Below are 19,034 nucleotides of genomic sequence, written 5' to 3'. Positions count from 1 at the left end.
CTTTGTCTTGCCCCATTGTAGTGACCCTGACCAGAAGACTATTGTAAATGGAGCAGTTAGAGGTGCACACAGCAGTTACCCTGAGCACACCCACAGCTTTCAGCCCTGTGCTGAGCTGCCAGATCCCTGGGCTGGGGGAGGAACTCCACCAACTTATCATGACAGAGCATCCTGCAGGCAGCTCTCAGCTTTTACCAGCAATTATGGCTTTGCCTTGATCTAAATGTCAGCAAGGAGTTCTCAGGTGAACATTGTCTGACTGCAGAAACGATAGAGTTGTTTACTCTTGAATGACAGTATCAATACAAGAAGGCAATAGCTGCTTCTACTGCAGCATAAAGAACGCAGAACACCTGGATCCAATTAACAAACATTATTTTTCAGACTGTTGTTGCATATGTACACCAAAGCCTTTAGAATTTTGGCACTTATACTTTTATTCTTCCTTTTAATAAAGAGCTGTAATCAAATGTAACAAGATTAAGTCCGCAGTTAAAAGGAGTTGTGCATGTGCAGATGCTAGCTTTCAATTACCCAAGTATAAGTATAGCATCTGAAAGAAAGTTCTTAAAACATGAAAGAGGTGTGGGTTTTTTTGGTTTGGTTTGGTTTTTTTTCTGTTTTTTTTTCTTTTCTACCTCAAGTGGTCAAATGGAATTGACTAATATTTCCAAACCTGTTATTTGAGCCAAGAAAAAACATGAGAAACATTCAGGCTAAAGATGCTTTGATTCAGGAAGGAATTTTTAGTTTGAAATAGTGGCACTGCAAGAAAGACATTTCCAGAAACTCAAGGCCACTCTGTGGTTGATGGGATCAGGAAATTAATTCAACAATGAAAAGTTATAACACAGATTGAAAAAAGCATTTACCAAAATTGGCCATATGGGTGTTTTTGAACCACTGAAGACATACTCTGGTGTTAAAACACAGTGAAAAAACCACTGATATGGTGGGTAGCAGATGACCCAATTTTCTGTTAGAGAAGACTTTGCATAGTAGTTTCAGAGCTGTACATTCTAGAATAACAGAAGAGTTTGGCCCTCTATTCCCTCAGTTCAATAATTTGTAGTCCAGTATGAATTAGATTTATCAGGGTCTGTGCACAGGGCCAGCTATTTCTCCAGAATAAAAGTTGAGGAAGATACAGATGGTAAGGTTAGTCCTGTTGAAATTATTAAAAATTTAACCCTTGCCAAACTGAAATGGAAAGTAATTAATTTTATATTTCTAAACTCATTTTAGACAGTGAAGAATAAAATCAGATTAGGTCCCAACACTGCTGAATACTGCAGCAACATGATCATGTTATCTACTACATAGGTTTTTCCCAAACACACCATGACACTTCCAAGATGTGTGATGCCTGTGGGTGTCCAGCCACCAGGACACCACCAGGCACTGTTCGTCCTGCACAGTGCTCCTGTGCCATTAGGTGCCTCTGAGGGACACGTTTATTTAGGCAATCCTGTGAAGTTTAGAAAGCTGCCTGGAACAGGTGTTGGCCTTAGAAAGACAGATGGCTTTACTCCAGCATGCCTTTGAAGTGAGTTTTGGCTTTGAGCCAAGCTCATAGCACCTCAATCTGGAAACATCTGTGATAACTGCTAACCAACCTGAGTTGCTCAGTTTTATTACAGTAAGCGAAAGTGAGTATAAAATGAATACAGGTATGTTAGTACTAATATGAAATGTGGGCCTTTCCTACCTTGATCTATGTTAAGATTTTTTTTGTAATTTAAATTTGCTTTAACTGCAATACCTCAGGAATTTTCAGGTGAGACTCTGAGGTCAGAAAATAATTATCTCTCAAAAGCAAAACTCAGTAGGAGAGAGGAGTGGGCTTTGAAGCCTTCTGATGTCACACTGACATGGTTGAAAGATGCCCTGTCAACTTTTAAAATAAAAATTTCAATACATTTCCAAATTCTATATAGTACTTTCCCGAATATTTGAAGGGGTTTTTTTTAGTAGAGAGAAAATGAAAAATAATTTTTCAGATATATTAAGACCAACTTTTTTGTAGCTGAGCTTTATTGTTCTTTTAATATAATAGAGTCAGGTAAAATGTCAACATTTCAACTTTTTGTTCTATTTAGTAGAGATAAAATGTTCAAAACTTCACAGAATGGAAAGCTCAACCTGATAGACCCAGGTCTAGTTTTGAAGATCTTTTGCATAGGTTTACTTTGAACAAATTTGAACAATCTTTTCCAGGACTTCTAGTCTTGTTACTTTAGAGATAAATGTTAGAAACATTAGAAAAACAAGGTCACTGATGGCAGTAAGAACTTGATTAGATGCAGAAGGTAGGATTTATCTGAGCAAGAAATAGATACTTCTAAGGCATGGGACACTTCTTCCATAAAATGACCTTTAAAGTAGGTCAGATAAAGGTTACCCTGAAAGCGCCTCTTTCTTTTGGCTGGCTATAAAAAAGATAATTAATTCCAGACAGCTTCTCTTTAGACACATAAATGAGATGAATCTCACCCAGAGAGAGTAAAAGGAGTTAAAATAGCTGGTATCAACTACTTTGTCGCTAAGTGAGGACATCTGAAGTATCTGAAATTTTTTTATTGTCTAGTCATGACAACCAGCATAAGAGATGGGATAAAAATGTAACTGTTCACTAGTAGAATAGTCAAAGAAGTTTGGGAGATATATGGGAAGATGAGACTAGAGATACTGACTGATTCATGGGCAAAATTTTAATAAATGGAGAAACAATGGTGAGACTTGAATTTGATACAAACATAGAATGGGTTTGGCGTTGAATCCTTCCAGTACCTGAAGGGAGCCCACAAGAAAGACAGAGAGAGAGAGATTATTTACAGAGAGAGCTTGTAGTGACAGGACAAAGGGGAATGGCTTCAAATGGAAAAAAGGCAGGTTTAGATTAGATATTAGCAAGAAATCCTTTACTGTCATGGTGGTGAGGCACTGGAACAGGTCACCCAGAGAAGCTGTTGTTGTCCCATCCCTAGAAGTTTTCAAGGCCACATTGGATAGGGCCATGAGCAACCTGTTTTAGTGGAAGGTGTCCCTGCCCATGGCAGGGGCGTTGGAACCAAATGATCTTTAAGGTCTCTTCCAACCCAAGCCATTCTACCATTCTGTGATCATCTAGTTCAACCCCCCTGTCCAAATGGGCAGGGACATCTTTAACTAGAACAGGTTGCTGAGTGTCTGCGCAACCTGACCTTGAACTCTTCCAGTGATGGGAAATCCACAACCAAGTTTTCAGCAGTTTGATATTAAAATGATATTGCTCCTTTCCAATACAAATAAAGGACAGGCAGAGAGAGGTGACCCCACCTTTATAAGCTTTATGGAGCAGTGGTCTCATTTGATGTTTCTCTTGAAAATATCTGGAACAAGATACACATTAGAAAATGGCCAGAATTGTTTAGCCTGTCAGTTAGATAGTTACCACACGTTTGCTCGAATTCTTTATCTTGCTAAACCATAACAGCAAACTTTTTTTAAAAAGTTTGTTTTCTCTGTTTCAGCTTAGAAGAGTTTACTGTGCAGTCACTTTCTTGAATCTGCAGTTAAACACCTTTTTATCCATGGTGTGGATTTGATCCATGGACAATACCCTAGACACTAAAGCAATAGGTTTTTTTGCAATGCAGTGCACTGAGCATAATTGGAGAGCTTGAAACATATCTAAAAATAATTTGTAGGACAACAGCATCTAATTACGTTGGACAAAGAAGTCTGGTAAGTAGCACTAACTACTGACAATTGTAGCACTGAAAGTACTTTAAATGAATAAGAAATGTAATTTAAATGGCAACATCAGGATGATGAAACCAGTTAATATAACATAAGGAAAACAAAAACTAATTAAAAATGCTGTGGACTGTGCAGAAAGTCTCTCTATAACGTCACATAAAAGTTAATTCTCACAGTTGTTGTGGCTGTTGATTTGTTTTGGTTTTTTGATACAAGGCTCATTAGCCCACATAAATTTCTGTGGTTAGATAAAAATTACTGTTCTTTGTGGTCCTTTGGTTTCCCAGCATGAAGTGTTTTGTAGGACTAGTCCTTTCCACAGCCTGTCATACAATTAGTTGGTGCGCATTTGCACTGACATTTTGAGAAACTGGTAGTATATAATTTTATCTGGAAACACTTATTGGGACAAACAAGTCATACAGCGATTGCTTACTAGTCTTTTTTTGTTGTATTTCCCATTTGCAAAATAGTTAATGAGCCTGAGAAGACACGCTTTTGTTTTCACTCAGAGACTTTCACAATATTTCCAAATTACATTTGATCTGGGAGCAAGCACTCTCCTCTGGGAGAGAGCAGAGGGCTGCTTGGGGCAGCCAGTTTCCACGGGCAACGCAATTGCTCAGCTACTGTTTCCACAAGCTGGCAAGGTTGACTGGGCATTCAGCAACAGACTGGTTGGGCTGGGCAGTTTGCCTAGGGCAGCAGACTCCTCTGGAGCTTACCCTGTTGGACTTGACCAGGCAAATAAGGACTAATGCTCATTGAACATATGGCTGTACTGCTTAATGTGGAGGCCCTCCTCTGATAAGAAGTAATTTTGAGCAGCTGGGTAGTCTTGAACTTGGTAAGTGCCTGGTTTATTTCTTAGACAAGAAAAATGAGCGGGCACTGAGTAAATGAATTATCCCAATTAAGCTTTATTTTTAGCATGGCATTGGGTAAACACAGATATTAAGGCCAAATTTCAAGTATAAACTCAAGCTTATAGGAGAGGGCAGAGAAAGAAAAAACCTTGCCTTTGCGAAATGGAGGAGACACATGGCCATCCCGTAGTTTCTTCTGATAGCTGATAAGTATGGGATCCAGGTGCTGTCATCTGTCATGAAGACCAGCTTATGAAATTAGTGTGGGAATCTCCCACCCCACCCACGGATTTCTGGTTTATTGCATGGTCTTCATGATTGTGAAGAAAAATCTCAGGCTCGATCAGCCCCACTCTTTTCTCATTACTTTCTTAGGAGGGGTTGATGAGTAGTTCATGTCATAAGTTATTGAGGCCTAAAACACTGGGAAACTTTTAACAGTGCAAAAACTACTGTATCATTAACTTAGTCACTCAGCAGACAGGGTATATTTGCTCATGAATAGATTAAATTATCAGGGTTTGTTTTTTGTGGGTTTATTTTTGTGTTTTTTTTTTTTTCCTGGTGGAAGATAAGACAGAACTCAGCACTGCTCTGTCCAACAGGTACATCCTCCAGGGAAAGAAGAGTGAAAATTCATGACAAGACTGACATTGCAATTAACCGGATGATTGGTTCCCACAAAGAATGGAGATAAAAGAGGAATATCAGGCCAATTACCTGGTGTTGAGGTAACAACACTTTGTTGTGTGAAATACAGTGTTTGGTAAGCACAGCATTAGTGGCAGGTGGACTTGTAGGCAATACTAAACCGATAATTTAACAGCACTGAAATGAGCAGGAATGTCAGCAATATTTACATAGCTTGGCTGTTGAAGCAGACAAGATAAAACAGAAGGAAATCTTGATACTAAGAAATTAAGACCACAAGTGACAAGACTAGAGGAAACTGCTTCAGTGTAGTACTAAGAATGAAAGGGAATGTGAAAAAGAAGTCCGAAGTGAAATTTTTCCTGGTGGTATTAGACCTTACTAAACCTGAAATGATCAAGAGAGGTAGGATTTGTTCAAATGCAAACAAGATAGAAATGCCTTAGAGTGACGATGTTTTCAGTAACATGTTTAGGGATTTTAATACTGAACATTTACCAAAGCAAAAGAACTATAGTACCATTTTCAGCACATGGTCTGAACACTTTGCCAGATATAAATACTTAGCATGGTCAGTAACTGAATTTCAGGAGTGAATTTTCTGATTGCAAAGTGAACATCAGGAGTAAAATATGGTGGACGTGAGAAGATGTAAAGGCCTAGTGTCGTAGTTCTTCAAAAAAGCATCAGTCAGAGAAGGTCAAGAAGCCTCATACAAACAGACCTGTATGAAACCACCTCTGCCTAAGAAACAGCTTCTCTGTTTTTCTACTTCCACTGAAAAATATATTCTGCAAAATTATGTCCTCATACGAAAACAATCTGTGCAAGAATCATCATCTTGGAAATCTGTCACAGGGCAAAAAAGGAAATCCTAACTCATAAAAACACCTCTTGTTAATGGGAAGGAAAAAGATAATATTGAAATACTCAAATGCCTCATATTTCACATTTGTAACTACTACCTTCTCTTTTCATGACATCTTTAACCAAAAACTCTGAAGGTTTATTAACATCTATTATCCATGGTACTAAGAAAGAGAAGATTTTTTTTGAGATGTCAATTATTGCTTAAAAGTGTGATGATGTAGGCAAGTAGGGACATATCCTATCTGTGGTTCTCATTTATTCCAAAGATATTAGCATGACCTATTGAATATATTAATGTAGTAATTGCCTAATTCATGCCAAGGCATGCCATATGAAAATTAAAGCAACAAGAATTTCCCCCTTTTCATTCCAGTAATAATATGGAACAAAGAAAAAATAATCTTTAAAAAGGGCTTTTAATGAAGAAATATCATTAACTACAGCACCTCGACTAGTAAAGCAGAACCTGTTTTAGAAAAATGTGTATCCCAAAGAAGTGTTTTTATTAGACTTCAATTAGATTCTGGAATTCCATATCTATTCTGATCGGAAATTTTCAGATAAATTCAAGGTGAGCTTTTGTATCTTGAACTGTAACTTCAAAAGACCATAAAATGAATGATTTTGCATTTTATTTCCACAAAGTTAGACAGCTGAGAACTGAATGTTATATTTTGTTGGGTTTTTGAGTAAATGTCTGGGGATCTGTAAACAGGATAAAATAAACAACCACTGAGGTAATATAAATTAGGACTCAGGACTGTTGACAGTGTAAGTACTTTTAATGTGCTATTAACAGAGGGATGGTTTAACTAATGAGGTACAACATAAATAGTGTACTTTAAAGTATTAATATATAATGCTCACATATTTGTTAAACCATAATATCCAGTGAATATTCTCTTGCTATTCAATTAGGCATCTTGGTTACAGTAAACGGGCTATTTAATCTCTCACTTTATATTTAATCAAACAACTACATTCTTGTAAACATTTGCCCTTGACATTAAAATAATATAATTACTATCTTGTAAATACCAAGTTAGGTGCCTCATAAAAGCACAAATGGATAAGGTCACAGCCCTGTGCTTCTATAAATTTTCCACCTCTATCTTTTGTGACTTAAAGTCAAATGCACAATGTGCTGCTCCTGTTCTGGAGCAGGAGGCACTTGCCCAGTGCTCTGTGTGAGAAAGGTCAGTGTCCTCTGAAAAGAATGAGTCACTGCCTGACCAGCATCTAAACACAAATCTGCTGGTCAAAAGACTCCTGGCTGGAGCAGCTGTCTCCTCAGGACTTGGGTGTCCCACCACACTCTACTGTGGCTCCAGCTTCTTGGGGCCGGGGTCTCCAGTGGCTCCCCGTGGGTGCGGGTGCCCCATGGGATTGGAGAAAGCTGCAGTGGCCCTTTTCACCCTGCCTGAGGGAGCTGGGAGGGCTCACCTTGGTTCTTCACGTCCCACTTTTGTAATTTTTAGAAAATTACATGCATTTGCTGAAGAAGGTCCCACGACTGGTTTGTCTTTTATCATACAGCTCCTGATCTTTTCTTCAAGCATTCCAGATTAGACTCAAAAAAAAGGGTGTTGAGGTTTAACCCCAGCTGGCAATCAAGGCCCACACAGCCATTTGCTTACCCAGCCCTGGAGGGAGGGACAAGACAACTGGAAGGGTAATAGTGAGAACACTCAGGCATTGAGATAAAGGCAGTTTAATAGGGAAAACAAGAGCCATACACACAAGCAAAGCAAACCAAGGAATTCATTCCCCCCTTCCCATGGGCAGGCAGGCGTTCAGCCATCCCCAGGACAGCGGGGCTCCACCACGCCTGACAGTGACTCGGGGACAGAAACACCCACTATTCCAAGGGTCCCTCCTTCCTTCTTCTTCCCCCAGCTTTATATGCTGAGCATGGCTGTGTATGGTATGGAATATCCTCTTGGTCAAAGTCAGTGTTTTAAAACAACGTAAAGATTCCCTCTGGATCATTTATAAAATTTAGCATGTATAAAAAACTTCTGAATACAAAAAATATTTTCAATATATTTTATATTTATTTTTCCCATGCTACCAGTAGTTCTCAGCTTTGCATTTGGGTAGAATTTTAAAAAATAGAAGTGCACATTTCACACGGTATTTCCCTGAACTGCTTTTTGTCCTTTGTCCAGCTAGTGTTTGTTCTTTGAAAATACTTCCTCTCCCTAAAAACAGTTGATGGAAAACCCTATCTCAACCTTTAGGAAAGTATAAGAATAAAGTTTTAAAAATATTTGATATAGTTAAAGAATCACAATGGATAATTCCATTACATGATTTGTTCTTCCTTCCTTTGCAAGAGTTTCCCATTGACAGCCATAGGAATGCCACAAACAAAATAAATGCTTTATGTAACAGACACCTTCTGAGACAGATTTTACCTTGAAGAGAAAGGTGGTATCATCTAGGCACTGTCTTTTTTTAGGCTGTGATAACGTCTGGGCACATATTGCCTAGAAATTGCCTGGAAGATTCATTTGAATTAAAAAATTTATTTTGGTTGGATCCATGCTCATATTGTATTTGTTTTCTATAATGAACAAATTTATACCTTGTGCCCAGCTAAAAAGCTTTTATTCTGATATATGAACAGAAGACACCGAATGTTTTGCAAGACACAGAAATGATTAATCCAAGATTTTGCAACTTATATTAAAAAACTTAGTATCGTTTTCTCCAATGTAATTTTTTAGGGAAGTTATTGCAGCAAACAAGATGATTTACCAAATATATTATTTGATATCAATTATTCTTTCTTGTTAAGAACAAGAAAGCAAGCACAGGCTTTTGCATTGCTTGTGCATCACGTTCCCTCTGCAAGGTCAAGCACTGCCAGAGCTTGGATGAAACTTTCAGAACAAGTAGTATGATCAATATGAGAACTAAGGATGCCTGGTTCCCCACAGATTTCTTTTGAGGTTGGTTGACTTTGATGTCTAAGCAGGCAAGATCTATGAATGAAGCTTTTCGCTTCTTGACAATATTAATAATGGTTCACTCCACGTGGATCTTCTGATGTCTAATAAAGGTTAAACCTCCAATTTCATCAGTGCAGGTCCTTAACAGACTGCCTCGGGTGCCTTTTTTTTTTTTTTGCATGGCACTAGTAAGAAGAAGAGTGCATTAGGAACCAGGAAACTTCCACCAGTTTGGCTACTGGGTTTGGGGGAGATAAGTTATTTGGGAGGCAAGGCAGACAAGCAGAGGTAGAATAGGATCATGTAAGTTTTCCCTAAAGAACAAGGAAAGAACCACAGTGCTTACGAAGTGCTATGGAAGCTGAGGCCCTCCCTTCTCAATGAGTTAAGTCTAATGCTTCTTGCTGTTACAGGCAAAACATCCCTGCATGTCTCATGACAGACCAGCTGGAGCCCTGACCTCTGATGGCTTTCTCTAATCATGTAAGAGGAGCTGTTAAGCATTTCTCATTCAAAGCAGAGGGGTCTCTGCCCACAATTAACCTGTGTGGTTTCCTGCACAGAGACACTGGTATCCAGTAAAGACTTTGCTATTTCATACTAGGTGACTGAACCTTTCTCAGCAGGATGTAGGCAAGGCACTAACAGAAAGATTTGAAACACAATTACAGAAATGTTCCCAATGCCAACCCGTATTTTCAAAGGTAGTGGCATCCTTGTGGAGTGAACAAACACAGAATCAGTGCTAGTACAGCTTATGAAATTCAGGCTGTTGCTAGCAGGTGATGAGACTATTCTTATCTGGCATGAGCAGGAGTTAAGAAACTGCTCTCCCATTTATGACAGCCCTTATCAATAAACTGAACAGATCAAGCTCTTCCATCCTTCTGATTTTTTCTGAGAAACTTTTGAACTGCTTGCTTAAAATCATGGTGTCTGTTCAACTTCAGATACGTGAAGTCTTTATAAAAACACATCAACATTTCAGTTATAAAAATAAACTTTCTTTTGTGCTGCAAAATTTAAACTGAGAGATTAAAAGAAGCTGTTTCTTTTTTTTTTTTTTTTTTTTTTTTTTCATTCTTATCGTCTGGCCAATTTGTCATCTCTCTTACTTTCCAAGTGTGACCAACTTTCACAGAGAGCAAAAGGAGCTACTGGAGTGCTATACTTTGTTTTGGCTTGCAGAATTGGACTGTGAGCCCCTGGTGTGATCCTAAGTAAGCCAAAAAAATATAAGAGTCTTTCCTCTGGCTTCAGGGAGCAGTTGATCAAGCTTTAAATTCTTACAGCCAAGAACGATGATGCTATATTCAGATCTGATGCTTCAGGTTGCAAAAGATCACAACTTTTTTTTTATATCAATAGAAATTAGGCTTTCTGCATATGTAGAATCCAGTCTTGGTGTAGGCTACATTTTCAGCTGGTCAAGTGGAAACAGATGCTGTGCTTCAGAACCTGAAATAGATGCTAATTTAAGATATTGTCACTGTTTTTTGTGTTCCTGAGAGGGTAAAGGCAACAGGGACATCAATTTGTACCAGTCATCTCAGAAGTCAGACAAACACAAGACAGGGTCTGAGTTCTTCCTGCTGATAGGAAAATTAGATACCATGAACATTCAAATCTCTAATAACATCAAGCAATTTTTCACTATTTATCAAATGAGACCATTTAAAACAAGTGAGCTAGCTAAATGGAAAAGGAGAGAAAAGTGCCTGCAAGATAGTTTTCTTTTACTTTTCAAAGAAAGTTTCCCTGACTTGTTAGCAAAGGGAAAAGGACAGTACACAGACTCATGATTCTGCTGTAGTCAGCAACATCTAAAAGAAGAAAGCAGTTTGGCTAAAAATTTGAGCTTGTTATATTTATACAGCAGCATGTGGGGCAGTGTATTTTATTTGACTTTCCATTGCAGCTGTTGCAATTGGTCTTTGTGAATCCTATAGGCAAGTATAAAAATAATATTTGACTTTAATTTGCAGGTTGCTCATGCACTCAGTAAAATCCAGCATAGCTCCGTTTCTCCTATTTTAAAGTATAATAACTCACCTGCACATTTTGAACAAAGAAAAGCTTTATAAGGCACCTGCCAGTTGTCATGGAATCACACACTATCTTTTTAAATAGCATAGTGCTCCTGGGCACAAGCAGCAATGATCATAAATTACATATAGGTTAGAAGAAATGGTACTGTCATTGGTGAGATAAGTATGAGCTGTGTTTTTAGGAGTAATTGCTCTTCCTGCTCAGACTGAAGCATTTGAGTCTTTTCTTTATTTGTTCCCTTATAAAGGAAGGAAAGAGGTACTCTAAGTACAATTTTTTGCTTTTGTTCCTCACAGAAAAAATAAAAGCAGAAGGCATTTTTATGAGTGTTTCGGTGTGTTGACATCATAAACACCTTTCCATATCACATACCCTTATAAATCTTGGTTTCAAGGTTGCACAGAATCCCAGCAAGCATAAAACATCTTTTAAGCTTCCCACATGAAAAATCTTTCAAAATGAGCCTATGGGGAAGTGGTAGCCAAATGTTTACATCCTAAAAATTTGCAACATCATGTAAAAGAACCTGCCTTAGGAGTATTTAAGAATACTCACCTGAGTATGCTGTAGTAGAATTAATGAAATGCTATATATTCATGAGGAAAAACAGGTTATTTCAAAATTTTTAGTGATACTAATAACCTAGCAGTAGATAAGAGTAATGCATATGGATTTAAAGAACACTGTCATCCATACTGTTGTCTCTCCCTTCTCTACCTGAGCAATAAACAGTGTGTGCAAGCAAACTCAGAGGTATATTTTTGGGGTATTTAGCATGAGAAGTGAATGTATCTTGCAAAATTAAAGGTATTTTTTGTTGTATATATATATATATCATGTATAATAGATATAATGTGTAAATATATATTTTTAATTCTAAAAAATTTAACCATTGCCAAAGAGAAAGTCAGCAGAGGCACCTCTCAAAACTAAAATCCTCTTAACTAATTAGATATTTTGTTTCTCACTTAATACTTCCTCATAGGGGTGGTTAGAAAACTTCCATAGAAATATTTCATAATGCAAGGCAATAATACTTTTTGGTAACATAAGAATTTGTTAGCTACACCCAGAGCCATTCATATTTGGCAAAAACTTTAAAATACACAGTAGAGGAAATCAGGTGTTCCACCTGGAAAACTCAGAAATTCATTATGCAATTTTTTGTAACAACAACCTCTAAAGTCAAGTACTTGTTTCCTTCAGGTCTTGATAGCAAGCAGAAGTAGTATAATGCATTCTTATAGAAGTTGAACAGAATATTATTCAGTTCACTGGACTTATTTGAACTTCAGGGATATTACTGGGAGTGTATTGAAATAACTGAGACCTGATTCTGATGTAAACGATGCCATTTACTCAAGTAGTGTGAATGGTTACTCATCATTCACAACAAAGTAGCTTAGAGCCGAAATACACCTCACTAAGATTCCACAACTTAATCTCTTTCCTTTGTAAAGTTTATTTTTAAAATGTAGAAGGTAGAAACTAAAAGCTTCTATTGAGTACTTTTATTTGACCAAAGGGCAAACGAGTTGCTTCTTTGTGCTCATTTCTTTTGCAGGTGCAATGGATAGATACCTTTTGTCAGCTAAAGCAGCACTATTTGGCTCACAGCATTGACCCACAGTGTCTCTGTTAGCTGAAAAACAGAGGGAACCTGTGTCATTCAGAAGTCTTAAGAAAATGGTATTATTTAGAACTGGCTTAAGTCTTAATTCCTTACAGGGCTGCTCACTTTTGTTACTGCTTTTCAGATCTTTATGTATTTGCCTAGGCTTAAAGCAAGAGTGAAACATTTCCACTCTGTTCATGGGTGGCTGGGCAGCCCACAAAAAAATTGTAAGAGAATGGGGAACAAATGAAAGGGAATCCTGCTAGACATAAAGCGCGTTCAGCTTTGTTACCTGAGAGACATTTCTGTTAAAGGAAGCATAAAAGAAGTGTAGAAAAGTTTCTTATTGCAATAGTACAAGGAAATTCGCATCAGCTACTTTTGCTTAAATGAATCTACCGTAGGTGATCACAACCACCAGCACCTGGGTCCAAAAAATACAGCCTGCAACTAAAACCAAGAGTCATCTGTCATCTTTGAAAAAGGTGAAGCTGTTTCAGAGTCTTCTTTATGCAAGCCCTGAACAAGCCCTCAGTGACATAAGCATGTTTGCCAAGCATGCTTGCAATGAAACTCATAGGAACTCATGCTTGCACTGAACTCATAGGAACAGTCAGCCCAGCAGCTAGCAGAGCAGGGTGTACCAAGAAAAAGGCTCATAGGACCAAAACAAGGAGAAATGGGCCTTACTATGCTGCAGGTAGTGGCAGTCCCAAACTGGCCTTTGGGATTGCAGGGCCGAGGCATCCAAATTTGTCAGTGAGCACAGGGCATTACCATGCAATTCTTACAGCTCTGCCTTGGGCAATGATTAATGGAATGAACTTTAGCAAGTCCAAGTGCTGGATTCTGCTCCTAGGGCACAAGCATAAACCATGAGAGAAGCGGCTGGAGAGCAGCCCTGCACAGAGAGGTCTGGGGGTGCTGGTGGGCAGCAGCTCAGTGTGAGTCAGAAACAAGCCCTGGCAGCTGAGAGGCCAAACCCTACCCTGGGGTGCATCACCAGTCTGGGAAAAGAGGGGATTGTCCCACTCTATTCAGTGTTGGTGTGGTGTCACCTCAAGTACTGTGTGCAGTTCTGGGCCCTGCAGTTGAAGAAGGCCTTTGAATGCATCCAGAGGAGGGCAACAAAGCTGGTGGAATTGGCTGGAAGGAATGTCCTGTGACTTTGAGCTGGTCTAATTTGGAGAAAAGAAGGCTGAGGGGTGACCTCGTTGTTCAGTTTCCTGAGGAGGTGTCTTGGGGTGACTTTATGATGTGTATCCCCTATCGCCGCTCTATGCCCACTACAGGAGGAGAAGTGGAGAGGGAAGTGCTGAGCTCTCCTCCTGGGACTCAGTGGCAGAAGATGTGGGAGTGGTTTAAACTTGCACCAGAGTAGGTACTACATGGACATTAGGAAGTATTTCTTTACTGAGAAGATGGTCAAATGCTGGAAGAGTCCTAGAAAGGTGGTGGATGCCCCTAGACTCTCAAGGTCTAAGAGGCATTTGGACAATGCACTTAACAACATGCTTTAAGTTTTTGTCAGCCTTGAAGTGGCCTAGGAAATCCCTGTAGGTTTCTTCCAAGTGAAATTATTCTATTCTGCCTTTAAGATTAACTATTAAGGTTGCCCTATTTTTCTAGCTTACTTTTCATGACTAAAATACTATTTGTAAATCCAGTTGATTCCTGTTTAAGAAAGGGAAAAGTTATTTTAGTTAGTTTAATTTAAACAACGTTCCGCAGAGAGGCTACACGTGGTGTGTCGTTAGCAATCCCCTTCAATCTGACCCTGATTCTGCTGAAGTCAGTCACATCCTGGAAGAAAAGTTGCATGTATATATGTTTTACTTTCCCACTGTTGCTCTTGCAAGAATAGACTAATCAAGTGAGTAACTATGCTTAGGAAAAGCAAAATGAGACAAGTGATGTTTCTAAAAGCCCCTCAAAATGGGTTGTGATTTGAGTAGTACGGGTGAGATTTCATGGTCAAAAGCAGTCATCAAAAATAGGAATTCCTGTGCTGAGGAGGAACATAGTCTCTGAGACACATTTCTTTGCCCTTTAGAAGCAGATGTCCCTGGCAGCCCTGTCCTTATGGTCAGCAGCATTCACAATTAGCCTAATCTTGGGCAATGGGTAAAATATCCTCCCTTCCTTGCAAACACTCATTTTCCTTTCTGTTCTCTTAAGAACTGGGGGCATGAAACCAGTCTGCCTCAGGACAGAGCTGAGCTTTCCATCCATGACCACCTTTGGCTTCTCTTGCCTCCTCACAGCCTCCCTCCTGGGAGGTATCACATCATCTTTTCTCAGTACTGCTGCCTCTGTGATTCAGTCTTCTCTTGCTTATGACAGGGTTGTCAGGGTCTTGGTGGGAGACAGTCTTCCCCAAGGTCACACCTAGGACAACTATTCTGTACTTCCACCTTCTTTTAGCAAAGTTTTAGTCACCAAGCCTCTGATAGGCAAGAGTTATTAAAATTGTCTTAATTTTCATGCTGTGCATTCCATGAAGTGATTTAGGGATCATTTGTTTCACAGTATCTGACAATTATAATAATGGTTATCAGTTTAATTGTATAATAGTGCAGACAGGGGACAATGAGGGGTGAATTTGTTAGGTGTGCTGAAGCTTGTCAGAAAAAGACTTCCTATATCAGTCTTGTTAGGTCAAATGCTCCAAACCTTGAGAACGTCCTTCTATCACAGCCTAAAGCCATGACATGAAAAAAAATTCAGGCAATTTTTTCATATTTAATGATTCTGAATTTTGATTTTTAGTCTAAGAGATTTTATATTTTTCTTGAGCATGCCTTCTGAGGAGCCAATGCAGTTCTTGACAGACCACACAGTAGTGAATGAAGAGTGTCATGGATTTCTACTCACATTAAAGTTCTAAATTGGTAATTTAGTCCCATGTCCTTTAAAGCAGTCCTTTAAATCCCTAAAAGTAGGATTCCCCTTCCTGCTGGATCCTGGGTCCCACTTGGATCCCATGCTGCTCACAGAATGGTTAAAATTGGAAAGGACCTTTGAAGGTCATCTCATCCTGTCGTCTTGAAGATGTTAAACAGGACTGGAACCAGTAAGTCTAGTGCAGTGCTAGTTACTGACCTCCAACCAGACTTTGTGCCACAGGTCACCAATCTCTTTATCAGCTTCTCTATCAGGATCTTACAGTAGGCAGTGTTCATTATCTGGACTATAGTCTTTACTGGCTTGTTTTCAGTAAAATCTGAAATCCTGATAGACAATGTCTGCTGCTCTCCCCTCATTTACCAAGCCAGCCATTTAATGACAGAAGTTTATCAGGTTGTTTGGGCCCAACTTCCCCACCGTTCATGCCAGTCTGTTGCTGGCTGCAACTGGATAGTCTCAGCTGTGCTGAAGCTGACTGGAGGGAGATATTAGCACACTGCTGCAATCCTTGTACCTGCTCATTCTGGTCAGGGACCAATCTGAAGCTTGCACAGGTCCCTTTACCCTCTGACCATCCAGTTTAAATCCCTGAGAAGTGACACCAGGGGTAATGCAGAGAGTGGTATCTTCTGGTGCATCTGAACTTTTACTCAGAGTGGAGTTTGGATATGGACTGGTGAACATAGACCTGGAAAATCAGAAATCTCATTAACATAGCTCCTTTGTTTGCAGTATCAGATGCTAATCCAAAAAGGCCAGAATGTCATGGAAATGAACCTTATTCTACATCCAATAACTGAAGAGGCACAATAGTGAATTAAAATAAAAAATTTTCAATTGACGCATTTGTGACAATTTCTTTTGTTCACAGAAGATTTTGAGTATCTGTATTGTCTACATGCTTACATTGGAAGATAAAATTCCTCTGAAACAGGTGGAGGGAGAAAGAAATAGGTAATCTTTCCCATGCTGTCATTTGTATTTTGAATATCTCATCTTGTAGCCCTAATGACCAGAGAAAAGGAGAGAGATGAGGTAGTAAGAAAGCTTCTCATTTACACACCTGGTTTTGGGAATCAGGAAAAACACATTTACTATGTTATGAGAGCAAAAGTTGTGCATGTGGTGTGATTAATATATGGCTAACAGTACAAGTAGGACAAGGATTTTTTTGTTCTCTAAAAGAAAACAAAGCCATAAACAAAATTAATTTCAATGAGGAAATAAAATGATGGATGATTTTGTGTATCACAAGGAAAGCTTGAGGACCAGCATATTATCAAATGAAAAAACAAATCTCTCTTGGCAAAATCAGGACAGAAAATTGTGTCTCCAGTGCAAAGTCCCACAATCCTCAGAAAGAAAAACTTCTTGTACTCTTACTGATTAAGCAAAACCATGAAAAAGATGCTACAGGATGCAGTCTCAGGCCACCCAGACTAACACTTTGCAGTTTTTGAGACAAGGCTCACAAAAAGGGAAGGAATTAAATAAATTCATCTAAAACAATGCCTCTAATTTTCAATAAATGTCCAAAAGATAGAACATGTGAAGTGTAGCTGTTTGTTGTGAGAAGGACATTTATTCAAGAAAGCATACAAGATGCTGGAGACTGCTGAAACCATCTTTGGGAAAGCCCAGTGGTCTCCTCACTGGTCTGGCTTGATTGAAAGTGAGTAAGTTTTGCTGCACTACCCAGCAACATGCCTTGTGTGGCATCTCCTTGTGTGGAGATGATTTTGTGCAGTCTTCACAAATGAAGAGCATTTGATTGTGGTTTTGCTGTTTTTTCTTCCACAAAATTATAAGGTTCTGGGGAATTTTCCAGGTCAAACTTCCTCAGTTTGAGGAAGTGTTGGCACAATGGTCAGTGTGGCACGATGGCCTATTAGTGCCTTGCAGAAATGGACCTTCAAAGCACTCATTTTAATGGAGGCTCCACCTATGGTCAAATCTATTGAGAGCCATTTTTATTTACCAAATGTTGAATGATTGGGTCATTGTCCTGAAAAATGATTGCACTTCTGTAATACTTCCATCAAAGAAGGCAAATAAGCTCTTCAGAGTCCTAGCTTTAATGACAGTTGTGCAATTCATACATTTTAAATAAAGTCCCTAATTGGCTGGCTGTGAAGTAGAAAGAGAATTGGTGCAATGAATGGTTTAAATGCAGCAATTACAGTATTTCTTATTCTTTGCCAATCTAAAATTAATGAAAAACCTTACTTGCTGTGACCTTGACAAATGGTGGTGTAACCTTTTCCAAATCCCAGGGGGTGCTGAGTTCTACCCTGTGAGAAAGTGATGTAAAGGAATTGCAGCTGAACATTTATAATTAGTAAACTGAAACCCTGTGACAGGGAAGAAAGCTAAAAGGCACTGATTGGATTTAACGTATGTTAGACACCATCCCCAAGGAATAGAATCGGAAGTTAGCTCTGAGTATTTTAATTTTCTCATACTTGATTATCTTTGGGCATCACTGAATCCTGCATTATTGAATTGTCTGCAAAATTGATGTGAACCTGCTAGAATTCACCCTAAGTCTGATCCTGTAAAATATTGGGTATGTTAAATTCCTACTGCTCTGAGGAGACATTTAACTCCTCAGGGAGTGAGACAGAGCAGGCATCTTCCCAGTGAAAGGTCTGACATTTGCACTGGAGGTATTTCACCTATCACTGGCATTACTTGGGGGTTTTGACAAGGAGGTACAGCACAGTTAAACCAGCCTTAAACCCTTTTACATTGCCAAGGTGCTATGAAGGAATCTGGAATCTTCACATTCAAATCTAATTTATGTAAGTATAATTTCCATGTAGGTGTAAAATAGTGCTGGATTACTAAAAGTGATTTGTTGATATGACACCATGAGTACTCCCAGGAGACTCAAAAACACCTAGAACATTATTTTCTTTTCCTGCTAGGTCACAACTGTGATGCATAATTATTCAAGTTATGTTGTGTTTTATCAGCTCTATTTTTATTCCTTCTAAGAGGTAAAGAATCTTTGGGTGATAGATTAACAAGAGAAACTAGTACAAACATGAACCTTCCCCTATATATTTTTTGTGTTGCTAAATCCTTTTTTCAACCACTGGACGGTCTAAATTCTCTAGGATGTCTTACAAGTGCTGGTATGATTTCTATTACTATTGCCTAATTTCTTGGATAACTCAGAAAATTCTCAATCCCTTTTGAGAAGCTGAACATCTTATGTTTTATTTAGTAATTCATATCCTGACAATGTTTCCTTATTATGAGTCCCACCTCCTTGACTCCTTTCTGATAAACAAACCAAGTGCAAATGTAGGTCAGGAGAACTTATACCCAAATTCCCTGTCCTGTGAATGGAGCATATGAAAATGTTCAGTGTAATTA

This window comes from Corvus kubaryi, unplaced genomic scaffold (assembly GCF_017639235.1).
Source record: "Corvus kubaryi isolate FWS band 111438036 unplaced genomic scaffold, C.kubaryi_AGA036_p1.0 37256, whole genome shotgun sequence".
NCBI classification, from domain to species: Eukaryota; Metazoa; Chordata; class Aves; order Passeriformes; family Corvidae; genus Corvus; species Corvus kubaryi.
This window is presented reverse-complemented; position numbering follows the sequence as displayed.